Raw genomic sequence first — 13504 nt, forward strand, 5'->3', positions numbered from 1 at the left:
GGATGTTGGAAAGGACTTTGAATGAGAAGGTCCTGACTCAATGGAAGTTTCCACGGTGGCAGAGAGGACATGTCCACTAGATCCGCATACCAAATCCTGCGTGGCCACGCAGGCGCTATCAGGATCACTGAAGCTCTCTCTTGTTAGATTCGAGCAATCACACGTGGAAGGAGAGGAAACGGCGGAAACACATAAGCTAGGCTGAACAACCAAGGCACTGCCAAGGCATCTATCAGTTCTGCCTGAGGATCCCTTGACCGGGATCCGTATCTTGGAAGCTTGGCATTCTGTCGGGATGCCATCAAATCCAATTCCGGTCTGCCCCATCTGAGAATCAATGAGGCAAATACCTCCGGGTGAAGTTTCCACTCCCCCGGATGAAAAGTCTGCCGACTTAGAAAATCTGCTTCCCAGTTCTCTACTCCTGGGATGTAAATTGCTGACAGATGACAAGAGTGGGCCTCTGCCCAACTGATTATCTTGGATACCTCTATCATCGCTAAGGAACTCCTTGTTCCCCCCTGATGATTTATAAATGCCACAGTCGTGATGTTGTCTGACTGGAATCTGATGAATTTGGCCGAAGCCAACTGAGGCCACGCCGGAAGCGTATTGAATATTGCTCTCAGTTCCAGAATATTGATTGGAAGTAGAGACTCCATTGAGTCCAAACACCCTGAGCCTTCAGGGAGTTCCAAACTGCACCCCAGCCCAGAAGGCTGGCATCTGTTGTCACTATCACCCACGAGGGTCTGCGGAAACAAGTCCCTTGGGACAGATGATCCGACAACAACCATCAAAAAAGAGAGTTTTTGGTCTCTTGATCCAGATTTATCTGAGGAGACAAATCTGCATAATTCCCATTCCCCTGTCCGAGCATGCACAGTTGCAGTGATCTGAGATGAAAGCTAGCAAACGGAACAATGTCCATTGCCGCTATCATAAATCCAATTACCTCCATACACTGAGCCACTGATGGCCGAGGAATGGACTGAAGTGCTCGGCAAGCATTTCGAATCTTTGATTTTCTGACCTCCGTCAGAAAATTTTTCATGGCTACCGAGTCTATCAGAGTTCCCAAGAAAGGAACCCTTCTGTGGGACAAGTGAACTCTTCTCTATGTTCACCTTCCAGCCGTGGGTTCTCAGAAAAGACAACACTGTGTCCGTGTGAGTTTGTCAGATGATATGTTGACGCCTGAATCAGAATATCGTCCAGATAAGGCGCCACTGCTATTCCTCGCGGTCTGAGAACCGCCAAAAGAGACCCTAGAACCTTTGTGAAGATTCTGGGTGCTGTGGCCAACCCGAAAGGAAGAGCCACGAACTAATAATGTTTGTCCAAGAAGGCAAACCTTAGAAACCGATGATGATCCTTGTGGATTGGAATATGAAGGTAAGCATCCTTTAAATCCACGGTAGTCATATATTGACCCTCCTGGATCATTGGTAAGATTGTTCATATAGTCTCCATCTTGAACGATGGGACTCTGAGAAACTTGTTTAGACACTTGAGATCTAAAATGGGTCTGAAAGTTCCCTCTTTTTTGGGAACCACAAATAGATTTAAGTAAAACCCCTGTCCCAATTTTGGAACTGGACAAATTACTCCCACAGTAGAAAGGTCTTTTACACAGCGTAAGAACGCCTCTCTTTTTATCTGGTTTGCAGATAACTTTGAAAGATGAAATCTCCCTCTTGGGAGAAAGTCCTTGAATTCCAATAGATAACCGTGGGTCATGATTTCTAGTGCCCAGGGATCCTGAACATCTCTTGCCCAAGCCTGAGCAAAGAAAGAGTCTGCCCCCTACTAGATCCAGTCCCGGATCGGGGGCCGCCCCTTCATGCTATCATAGGAGCAGCAGCTGGCTTTTTGGATTGTTTACCCTTATTCCAGTTCTGATTAGGGCTCCAGACTGACTTAGATTGGGTAAAATTCCCTTCCTGCTTTGAGGAAGAAGAAGCGGGGGGTCCTCCTTTAAAGTTCCGAAAGGAACGAATATTATTCTGTTTACCCCTCATTTTAACCAATTTATCCTGAGGTAGGGCATGGCCTTTACCTCCTGTAATATCAGCAATGATTTCCTTCAATTCTGGCCCGAAAAGGGTCTTACCTTTAAAGGGAATAGCTAAAAGTTTATGTTTTGATGACACATCAGCAGACCAAGATTTGAACCACAACGCCCAACGTGCTAAAATAGCAAATCCTGCATTTTTTGCCGCTAATTTAGCAATTTGAAAAGCGGCATCAGTAATAAAAGAATTAGCTAGCTTGAGAGCCTTAATTCTATCTAAGATGTCATCTAATGGAATCTCAACCTTAAGAGACTCTTCTAGAGCCTCAAACCAAAAAGCTGCTGCAGTAGTTACTGGAACAATGCAAGCCGTAGGTTGTAAAAGAAACCCCTGATTAACAGATAATCTCTTTAGAAGACCCTCTAATTTCTTATCTTTTGAAAGCACAACTCTCCTCAATGGGTATAGTAGTACGCTTAGCTAGGGTAGATATAGCTCCCTCTACCTTAGGGACCGTTTGCCATGAGTCCCGAATGGTATCTGATATGGGAAACATTTTCTTAAAATTAGGAGGGGGAGAAAACGGTATACCTGGTCTATCCCATTCCTTTCTAACAATTTCTGAAATTCTCTTAGGAACCGAAAAAACATCAGTGTAAGTAGGTACTTCCAAATATTTATCCATTTTACACAATTTCTCTGGAGGAATCACAATAGGGTCACAATCATCCAGAATCACTAAAACCTCCCTAAGTAACAGGCGGAGGTGTTCAAGCTTAGCATCCGAATCTGTCTGAGACAAAACATTCCCTAAATCAGAAATTTCACCCTCAGACAGTAATTCTCTGATCCCCAACTCAGAGCACTGTGAGGGAACATCGGAAATAGCTAATAAAGCATCAGAGGATTCAGTATTTACATTAATACTTGACCTACTGCGTTTACCCTGCAACACCGGTAATTAAGACAATACCTCTGTAAGGGTAGTTGACATAACTGCAGCCATCTCCTGCAGAGTAAAGGAATTAGACGCACTAGAAGTACTAGGCGTCGCTTGTGTGGGCGTTAACGGTTGTGACACTTGGGGAGAATTGGATGGCATATCCTGATTCTCTTCAGACTGAGAATCATCCTTAGGCACACTTACTTTATTTAAAATATGTTTTTTACATTGTAAAGCCCTTTCAGTAGAAAAGTTACACAATGTTAGAGGGGGTTGCACAATAGCTTCTAAACACATAGAACAATGAGAAACCTCAATGTCAGACATGTTGAACAGACTAGTAATACCACAAAAGTCGTTTAAACACTTATTTATAGCATAAAATAAACATTAGAAAAAACGTGTACTGTGCCTTTAAGAAAAGAAAAAGTGAAATTTTTTTCCAAAATGCACAAAAAACGTTAAATTATTCCCAAATTGAACTTAAATATCGTTGGTTAATCCAAAAATGACTGCACCCAGAAGCAAGGGCAGAAATAAAGCTTTAGAAGTACTTATATCAACATCTAGACAAAAGATAGATAAAAATATCCTCTACACCTTGCCACAGCTCTGCTGTGGCGCCTACCTGCCCCCAGAGTACTTCAAATCAAGTTTCCAACCCTTCAGACCAGCTACACAGTCCAGGAGCCACCGAGTTACTGTTTGCTGCTGCTAAGCCTGAAAGAAAATGCGCCAAAATAGGCTCCGCCCCTTAAGGTCAAAAGTTGGAGTAGGCCTAAACAACACGGCATGGGAATGCAGTTTTGCACTAAAGTAGAAATACACACACACAATACAACCCTCAAGCATAAAACCAATAAGTTTTAAGTGCCAAAAATAAAAAACATAAAACATTGTTTTTTACATTGTCTCCCATGTCACATAATGCCCAAATATCAACTAATGATAAATATAATATAGGGACTCCAGTAACACCCCTCTTATTAAAATAGGTTTTACTGCTTACCCCATCCCCATACAAGGAAATAATGTCAGCCAGTTCTGATACATGTAATACACAATGTGCATATATTGTGTATTATTATTGTTTTTGTATTTTATTGTATCCTTATGTATCAATGCAATGTTTTGTGTACCCAGGACATACTTGAAAACGAGAGAAATCTCAATGTATCTTTCCTGGTAAAATATTTTATAAATAAATAATACACCAAGGCCTAGATTTGGAGTTTGGCGGTAGATGGGCTGTTAACGCTCCGCAGGCTTTTTTCTGGCCGCACCATAAAATTAACTCTGGTATCGAGAGTTCAAAAAAATGCTGCGTTAGGCTCCAAAAAAGGAGCGTAGAGCATTTTTACCGCAAATGCAACTCTCGATACCAGAGTTGCTTACGGACGCGGCCAGCCTCAAAAACGTGCTCGTGCACGATTCTCCCATAGGAAACAATGGGGCTGTTTGAGCTGAAAAAAAACCTAACACCTGCAAAAAAGCAGCCCCATTGTTTCCTATGGGGAAACACTACCTACGTCTGCACCTAACACTCTAACATGTACCCCGAGTCTAAACACCCCTAACCTTACACTTATTAACCCCTAATCTGCCGCCCCCACTATCGCTGACCCCTGCATTATATTATTAACCCCTAATCTTCCGCTCCCTAAACCGCCGCAACTTACATTATCCCTATGTACCCCTAATCTGCTGCCCCTAACACCGCCGACCCCTATATTATATTTATTAACCCCTAACCTGCCCCCCACAACGTCGCCGCCAGCTACTTACAATAATTAACCCCTAATCTGCCGACCGCAAAGCGCCGCCACCTACGTTATCCTTATGTACCCCTAATCTGCTGCCCCTAACACCGCCGACCCCTATATTATATTTATTAACCCCTAATCTGCCCCCCACAACGTCGCCGACACCTGCCTACACTTATTAACCCCTAATCTGCCGAGCGGACCTGAGCGCTACTATAATAAAGTTATTAACCCCTAATCTGCCGAGCGGACCTGAGCGCTACTATAATAAAGTTATTAACCCCTAATCCGCCTCACTAACCCTATCATAAATAGTATTAACCCCTAATCTGCCCTCCCTAACATCGCAGACACCTAACTTCAATTATTAACCCCTAATCTGACGACCGGAGCTCACCGCTACTATAATAAATGGATTAACCCCTAAAGCTAAGTCTAACCCTAACACTAACACCCCCCTAAGTTAAATATAATTTAAATCTAACGAAATTAATTAACTCTTATTAAATAAATTATTCCTATTTACAGGGAGTGCAGAATTATTAGGCAAGTTGTATTTTTGAGGATTAATTTTATTATTGCACAACAACCATGTTCTCAATGAACCCAAAAAACTCATTAATATCAAAGCTGAATAGTTTTGGAAGTAGTTTTTAGTTTGTTTTTAGTTATAGCTATTTTAGGGGGATATCTGTGTGTGCAGGTGACTATTACTGTGCATAATTATTAGGCAACTTAACAAAAAACAAATATATACCCATTTCAATTATTTATTTTTACCAGTGAAACCAATATAACATCTCAACATTCACAAATATACATTTCTGACATTCAAAAACAAAACAAAAACAAATCAGTGACCAATATAGCCACCTTTCTTTGCAAGGACACTCAAAAGCCTGCCATCCATGGATTCTGTCAGTGTTTTGATCTGTTCACCATCAACATTGCGTGCAGCAGCAACCACAGCCTCCCAGACACTCTTCAGAGAGGTGTACTGTTTTCCCTCCTTGTAAATCTCACATTTGATGATGGACCACAGGTTCTCAATGGGGTTCAGATCAGGTGAACAAGGAGGCCATGTCATTAGATTTTCTTCTTTTATACCCTTTCTTGCCAGCCACGCTGTGGAGTACTTGGACGCGTGTGATGGAGCATTGTCCTGCATGAAAATCATGTTTTTCTTGAAGGATGCAGACTTCTTCCTGTACCACTGCTTGAAGAAGGTGTCTTCCAAAAACTGGCAGTAGGACTGGGAGTTGAGCTTGACTCTATCCTCAACCCGAAAAGGCCCCACAAGCTCATCTTTGATGATACCAGCCCAAACCAGTACTCCACCTCCACCTTGCTGGCGTCTGAGTCGGACTGGAGCTCTCTGCCCTTTACCAACCCAGCCACGGGCCCATCCATCTGGCCCATCAAGACTCACTCTCATTTCATCAGTCCATAAAACCTTAGAAAAATCAGTCTTGAGATATTTCTTGGCCCAGTCTTGACGTTTCAGCTTGTGTGTCTTGTTCAGTGGTGGTCGTCTTTCAGCCTTTCTTACCTTGGCCATGTCTCTGAGTATTGCACACCTTGTGCTTTTGGGCACTCCAGTGATGTTGCAGCTCTGAAATATGGCCAAACTGGTGGCAAGTGGCATCTTGGCAGCTGCACGCTTGACTTTTCTCAGTTCATGGGCAGTTATTTTGCGCCTTGGTTTTTCCACACGCTTCTTGCGACCCTGTTGACTATTTTGAATGAAACGCTTGATTGTTCGATGATCACGCTTCAGAAGCTTTGCAATTTTAAGAGTGCTGCATCCCTCTGCAAGATATCTCACTATTTTTGACTTTTCTAAGCCTGTCAAGTCCTTCTTTTGACCCATTTTGCCAAAGGAATGGAAGTTGCCTAATAATTATGCACACCTGATATAGGGTGTTGATGTCATTAGACCACACCCCTTCTCATTACAGAGATGCACATCACCTAATATGCTTAATTGGTAGTAGGCTTTCGAGCCTATACAGCTTGGAGTAAGACAACATGCATAAAGAGGATGATGTGGTCAAAATACTCATTTGCCTAATAATTCTGCACACAGTGTAAAGCTAAATACTTACCTGTAAAATAAATCCTAATATAGCTACAATATAAATTATAATTATATTGTAGCTATTTTAGGATTAATATTTATATTACAGGTAACTTTGTAATTATTTTAACCAGGTACAATAGCTAGTAAATAGTTAAGAACTATTTAATAGTTACCTAGTTAAAATAATAACAAAATTACCTGTAAAATAAGTCCTAACCTAAGTTATAATTAAACCTAACACTACTCTATCAATAAATTAATTAAATAAAATACCTACAATTACCTACAATTAACCTAACACTACACTATCAATAAATAAATTAAATACAATTGCTACAAATAACTACAATTACATAAACTAACTAAAGTACCAAAAATAAAAAAGAACTAAGTTACAAAAAATAAAAAAATATTTACAAACATAAGAAAAATATTACAACAATTTTAAACTAATTACACCTACTCTAAGCCCCCTAATAAAATAACAAAGACCCCCAAAATAAAAAAATTCCCTACCCTATTCTAAATTAATAGAGTTAAAAGCTCTTTTACCTTACCAGCCCTGAACAGGGCCCTTTGCGGGGCATGCCCCAAGAAAATCAGCTCTTTTGCCTGTAAAAAAAAACATACAATACCCCCCCCCCAACATTACAACCCACCACCCACATACCCCTAATCTAACCCAAACCCCCCTTAAATAAACCTAACACTAAGCCCCTGAAGATCTTCCTACCTTGTCTTCACCATCCAGGTATCACCGATCCGTCCTGGCATCCGGTGCTGAAGAGGTCCAGAAGAGGCTCCAAAGTCTTCCTCCTATCCGGCAAGAAGAGGACATCCGGACCGGCAAACATCTTCTCCAAGCGGCATCTTCGATCTTCTTCCATCCGGTGCGGAGCGGGTCCATCTTGAAGCAGCCGACGCGGATCCATCCTCTTCTTCCGGCGTCTCCCGACGAATGACGGTTCCTTTAAGGGACGTCATCCAAGATGGCGTCCCTCGAATTCCGATTGGCTGATAGTATTCTATCAGCCAATCGGAATTAAGGTAGGAATATTCTGATTGGCTGATGGAATCAGCCAATCAGAATCAAGTTCAATCCTATTGGCTGACCCCTCGAATTCCGATTGGCTGATAGTATTCTATCAGCCAATCGGAATTAAGGTAGGAATATTCTGATTGGCTGATGGAATCAGCCAATCAGAATCAAGTTCAATCCTATTGGCTGACCCAATCAGCCAATCAGATTGAGCTCGCATTCTATTGGCTGATCGGAACAGCCAATAGAATGCGAGCTCAATCTGATTGGCTGATTGGATCAGCCAATAGGATTGAACTTGATTCTGATTGGCTGATTCCATCAGCCAATCAGAATATTCCTACCTTAATTCCGATTGGCTGATAGAATACTATCAGCCAATCGGAATTCGAGGGACGCCATCTTGGATGACGTCCCTTAAAGGAACCGTCATTCGTCGGGAGACGCCGGAAGAAGAGGATGGATCCGCGTCGGCTGCTTCAAGATGGACCCGCTCCGCACCGGATGGAAGAAGATCGAAGATGCCGCTTGGAGAAGATGTTTGCCGGTCCGGATGTCCTCTTCTTGCCGGATAGGAGGAAGACTTTGGAGCCTCTTCTGGACCTCTTCAGCACCGGATGCCAGGACGGATCGGTGATACCTGGATGGTGAAGACAAGGTAGGAAGATCTTCAGGGGCTTAGTGTTAGGTTTATTTAAGGGGGGTTTGGGTTAGATTAGGGGTATGTGGGTGGTGGGTTGTAATGTTGGGGGGGGGGTATTGTATGTTTTTTTTTACAGGCAAAAGAGCTGATTTTCTTGGGGCATGCCCCGCAAAGGGCCCTGTTCAGGGCTGGTAAGGTAAAAGAGCTTTTAAATTTATTAATTTAGAATAGGGTAGGGAATTTTTTTATTTTGGGGGTCTTTGTTATTTTATTAGGGGGCTTAGAGTAGGTGTAATTAGTTTAAAATTGTTGTAATATTTTTCTTATGTTTGTAAATATTTTTTTATTTTTTGTAACTTAGTTCTTTTTTATTTTTTGTACTTTAGTTAGTTTATGTAATTGTAGTTATTTGTAGAAATTGTATTTAATTTATTTATTGATAGTGTAGTGTTAGGTTTTATTGTAGGTAATTGTAGGTATTTTATTTAATTAATTTATTGATAGGGTAGTGTTAGGTTTAATTATAACTTAGGTTAGGACTTATTTTACAGGTAATTTTGTTATTATTTTAACTAGGTAACTATTAAATAGTTCTTAACTATTTAATAGCTATTGTACCTGGTTAAAATAATTACAAAGTTACCTGTAATATAAATATTAATCCTAAAATAGCTACAATATAATTATAATTTATATTGTAGCTATATTAGGGTTTTTTTTACAGGTAAGTATTTAGCTTTAAATAGGAATAATTTATTTAATAAGAGTTAATTAATTTCGTTAGATTTAAATTATATTTAACTTAGGGGGGTGTTAGTGTTAGGGTTAGACTTAGCTTTAGGGGTTAATCCATTTATTATAGTAGCGGTGAGCTCCGGTCGTCAGATTAGGGGTTAATAATTGAAGTTAGGTGTCGGCGATGTTAGGGAGGGCAGATTAGGGGTTAATACTATTTATGATAGGGTTAGTGAGGCGGATTAGGGGTTAATAACTTTATTATAGTAGCGCTCAGGTCCGCTCGGCAGATTAGGGGTTAATAAGTGTAGGCAGGTGTCGGCGACATTGTGGGGGGCAGATTAGGGGTTAATAAATATAATATAGGGGTCGGCGGTGTTAGGTGCAGCAGATTAGGGGTACATAAGGATAACGTAGGTGGCGGCGCTTTGCGGTCGGCAGATTAGGGATTAATTATTGTAAGTAGCTGGCGGCGACGTTGTGGGGGGCAGGTTAGGGGTTAATAAATATAATATAGGGGTCGGCGGTGTTAGGGGCAGCAGATTAGGGGTACATAGGGATAATGTAAGTTGCGGCGGTTTACGGAGCGGAAGATTAGGGGTTAATAATATAATGCAGGGGTCAGCGATAGCGGGGGCGGCAGATTAGGGGTTAATAAGTGTAAGGTTAGGGGTGTTTAGACTCGGGGTACATGTTAGAGTGTTAGGTGCAGACGTAGGAAGTGTTTCCCCATAGGAAACAATGGGGCTGCTTTTTTGCAGGTGTTAGGTTTTTTTTCAGCTCAAACAGCCCCATTGTTTCCTATGGGAGAATCGTGCACGAGCACGTTTTTGAGGCTGGCCGCGTCCGTAAGCAACTCTGGTATCGAGAGTTGCATTTGCGGTAAAAATGCTCTACGCTCCTTTTTTGGAGCCTAACGCAGCATTTTTTTGAACTCTCGATACCAGAGTTAATTTTATGGTGCGGCCAGAAAAAAGCCTGCGGAGCGTTAACAGCCCATCTACCGCCAAACTCCAAATCTAGGCCTTGGTGTATTATTTATTTATAAAATATTTTACCAGGAAAGATACATTGAGATTTCTCTCGTTTTCAAGTATGTCCTGGGTACACAAAACATTGCATTGATACATAAGGATACAATAAAATACAAAAACAATAATAATACACAATATATGCACATTGTGTATTACATGTATCAGAACTGGCTGACATTATTTCCTTGTATGGGGATGGGGTAAGCAGTAAAACCTATTTTAATAAGAGGGGTGTTACTGGAGACCCTATATTATATTTATCATTAGTTGATATTTGGGCATTATGTGACATGGGAGACAATGTAAAAAACAATGTTTTATGTTTTTTATTTTTGGCACTTAAAACTTATTGGTTTTATGCTTGAGGGTTGTATTGTGTGTGTGTATTTCTACTTTAGTGCAAAACTGCATTCCCATGCCGTGTTGTTTAGGCCTACTCCAACTTTTGACCTTAAGGGGCGGAGCCTATTTTGGCGCATTTTCTTTCAGGCTTAGCAGCAGCAAACAGTAACTCGGTGGCTCCTGGACTGTTTAGCTGGTCTGAAGGGTTGGAAACTTGATTTGAAGTACTCTGGGGGCAGGTAGGCGCCACAGCAGAGCTGTGGCAAGGTGTAGAGGATATTTTTATCTATCTTTTGTCTAGATGTTGATATAAGTACTTCTAAAGCTTTATTTCTGCCCTTGCTTCTGGGTGCAGTCATTTTTGGATTAACCAACGATATTTAAGTTCAATTTGGGAATAATTTAACGTTTTTTGTGCATTTTGGAAAATTTTTTCACTTTTTCTTTTCTTAAAGGCACAGTACACGTTTTATAATATATAATATAGGGGTCGGCGGTGTTAGGGGCAGCAGATTAGGGGTACATAAGGATAACGTAGGTGGCGGCGCTTTGCGGTCGGCAGATTAGGGGTTAATTATTGTAAGTAGCTGGCGGCGACGTTGTGGGGGGCAGGTTAGGGGTTAATAAATATAATACAGGGGTCGGCGGTGTTAGGGGCAGCAGATTAGGGGTACATAAGTATAACGTAGGTTGCGGTCGGCAGATTAGGGGTTAAAAAAATGTAATCGAGTTGCGGCGATGTGGGGGGACCTCGGTTTAGGGGTGCATAGGTAGTTTATGGGTGTTAGTGTACTTTAGGGTACAGTAGTTAAGAGCTTTATGAACCGGCGTTAGCCCAGAAAGCTCTTAACTCCTGCTATTTTCCTGCGGCTGGAGTTTTGTCGTTAGAGCTCTAACGCTCACTTCAGAAACGACTCTAAATACCGGCGTTAGGAAGATCCCATTGAAAAGATAGGATACGCAATTGACGTAAGGGGATCTGCGGTATGGAAAAGTCGCGGCTGAAAAGTGAGCGTTAGACCCTTTAATCACTGACTCCAAATACCGGCGGTAGCTTAAAACCAGCGTTAGGAGCCTCTAACGCTGGTTTTCACGGCTACCGCCGAACTCTAAATCTAGGCCCAAGTCTCTTCAGAAAAAAAGGCTGCACATACCTTAATGCTGCTTGTAGCATGAAACCGGTCTCCACACTGAAGATGTCTTATTACCTTCAGAAGTCTTGTGGGACCCAGCGTGGATCTTATTTACAAATGCTAAGATCATCAAACCTCAGGGCAAAAATCTTCTTCCATATCCCCCTGAGGAAAATAGTACGCACCGGTACCATTTAAAATAAAAAACTTCTTGATTGAAGAAACTAAAACTAACACCTCACTTTACCATGTCTTCCTAGTATAACACAGGCAAAGAGAATGACTGGGGGTGGAGGGGAAGGGGAGGGGCTATATATACAGCTCTGCTGTGGTGCTCTTTGCCACTTCCTGTTAGCAGGAGGTTAATATCCCACAAGTAAGGATGAAATCCGTGGACTCGTCATATCTTTGTGAAAGAAATATTGACACTTTGGGCCCAATTTGGGCATTTCCACTTAGGGGTGTACTCACTTTTGTTGCCAACGCTTTAGACATTAATGGCTGTTTGTTGAGTTATTTTGAGGGGACAGCTAATTTACACTGTTATACAGGCTGTACACTCACTACTTTACATTGTAGCAAAGTGTTATTTCTTCATTGTTGTCACATGAAAAGATATAATAAAATATTTACAAAAATGTGAGGGATGTACTCACTTTTGTGAGATACTGTATATATATATTTTTTTAGAATAGCCTTATAGAAATCCCTAGCACTATTGAATTCCCTCCCAGTATTTATTCTTACCACCTCCACTAGAAGCCTTTTCTATAAAAATAATCCTTGTTCTGGTGTTTCTCTTTTTGGTAAATATCTATTTCTTCGCTTTTTTTAAAAACCTTAATGTATTTGAGTGTTTCTATCAATTCCCCTTTAACTTATATATTTCTGTAGATATGTTCTCGATCAGGGCTAAACAAACCCAGGTGCCAGGGAGCCAGAGGCAACTTAAAATTAGACCCAAGCACCCAAGTTTAAAGTCCACTGGACACCCCATGGGTGCCTCCCCCCACAGGCCATCAACCACACCTAAAATCTAGTTTGGTGTGCTTAGATTCTTTCTAGGTCTCACAGCTTTTATTGAGTTATTAAATAATGTATGTGTGTAATATACAGTATATATATATATATATATATGCCTATGTATGCATATGTATATATACACACATACCTATATCTATGTGTGTGCATATACATATTTGTAAATGAATATACTATACACATATATGCATATTTTTTGTTCTATGATGTTATCTTATATAAATATTATTGGGATGGCTCCTAAAATTATGTGGTGGCTCCTAAATTTTGAACAAATCAGGATATATGTAGAAGTTATTAACCCATTAATTCACATTGGGTGTCATTGTTTAATACAAAAATATAAAGTGCTGTGTTAAATGTTATAATAATAATAAGACCTAATAAAAATGAAACAAGAGTTTGTCAGAGGAGAGCTTTAATTCATCAAAATTTACCTTTTACTCTTGACAGCAGCTCCAGCTTCCTCCACCCATTGCAAAGCCTCTTCCTGGGTCTAACATGAGCAATCCGGCTTCCTCCAATCACACGTTTAATCAGACACTGATTCCCCCGGGGGGGGGCGTGATTGGAGGATGACCTATTCATCATTTCTGACGTCAGAAATGGCTTGTGACGACCGGAGGAAGCTGGAGCTGCTGTCAAGTTTAAAAGGTAAGTTTTTTTTTCACAACAGGAGTGAAATGTAAATTTTGATGAATGAATTAAAGTGCCCCTGTTTTTATTAGACATTTTA

General features: G+C 40.9%; 1 protein-coding gene across 1 annotated transcript in view; it reads right to left on the reverse strand.

The window, feature by feature from the left end:
- The window catches only part of FTO (FTO alpha-ketoglutarate dependent dioxygenase), a 568183-nt gene that overhangs the window by 338916 nt on the left and 215763 nt on the right, over nt 1-13504 (reverse strand).

The sequence above is a fragment of the Bombina bombina genome, chromosome 1 (assembly GCF_027579735.1).
Source record: "Bombina bombina isolate aBomBom1 chromosome 1, aBomBom1.pri, whole genome shotgun sequence".
Taxonomy (NCBI): domain Eukaryota; kingdom Metazoa; phylum Chordata; class Amphibia; order Anura; family Bombinatoridae; genus Bombina; species Bombina bombina.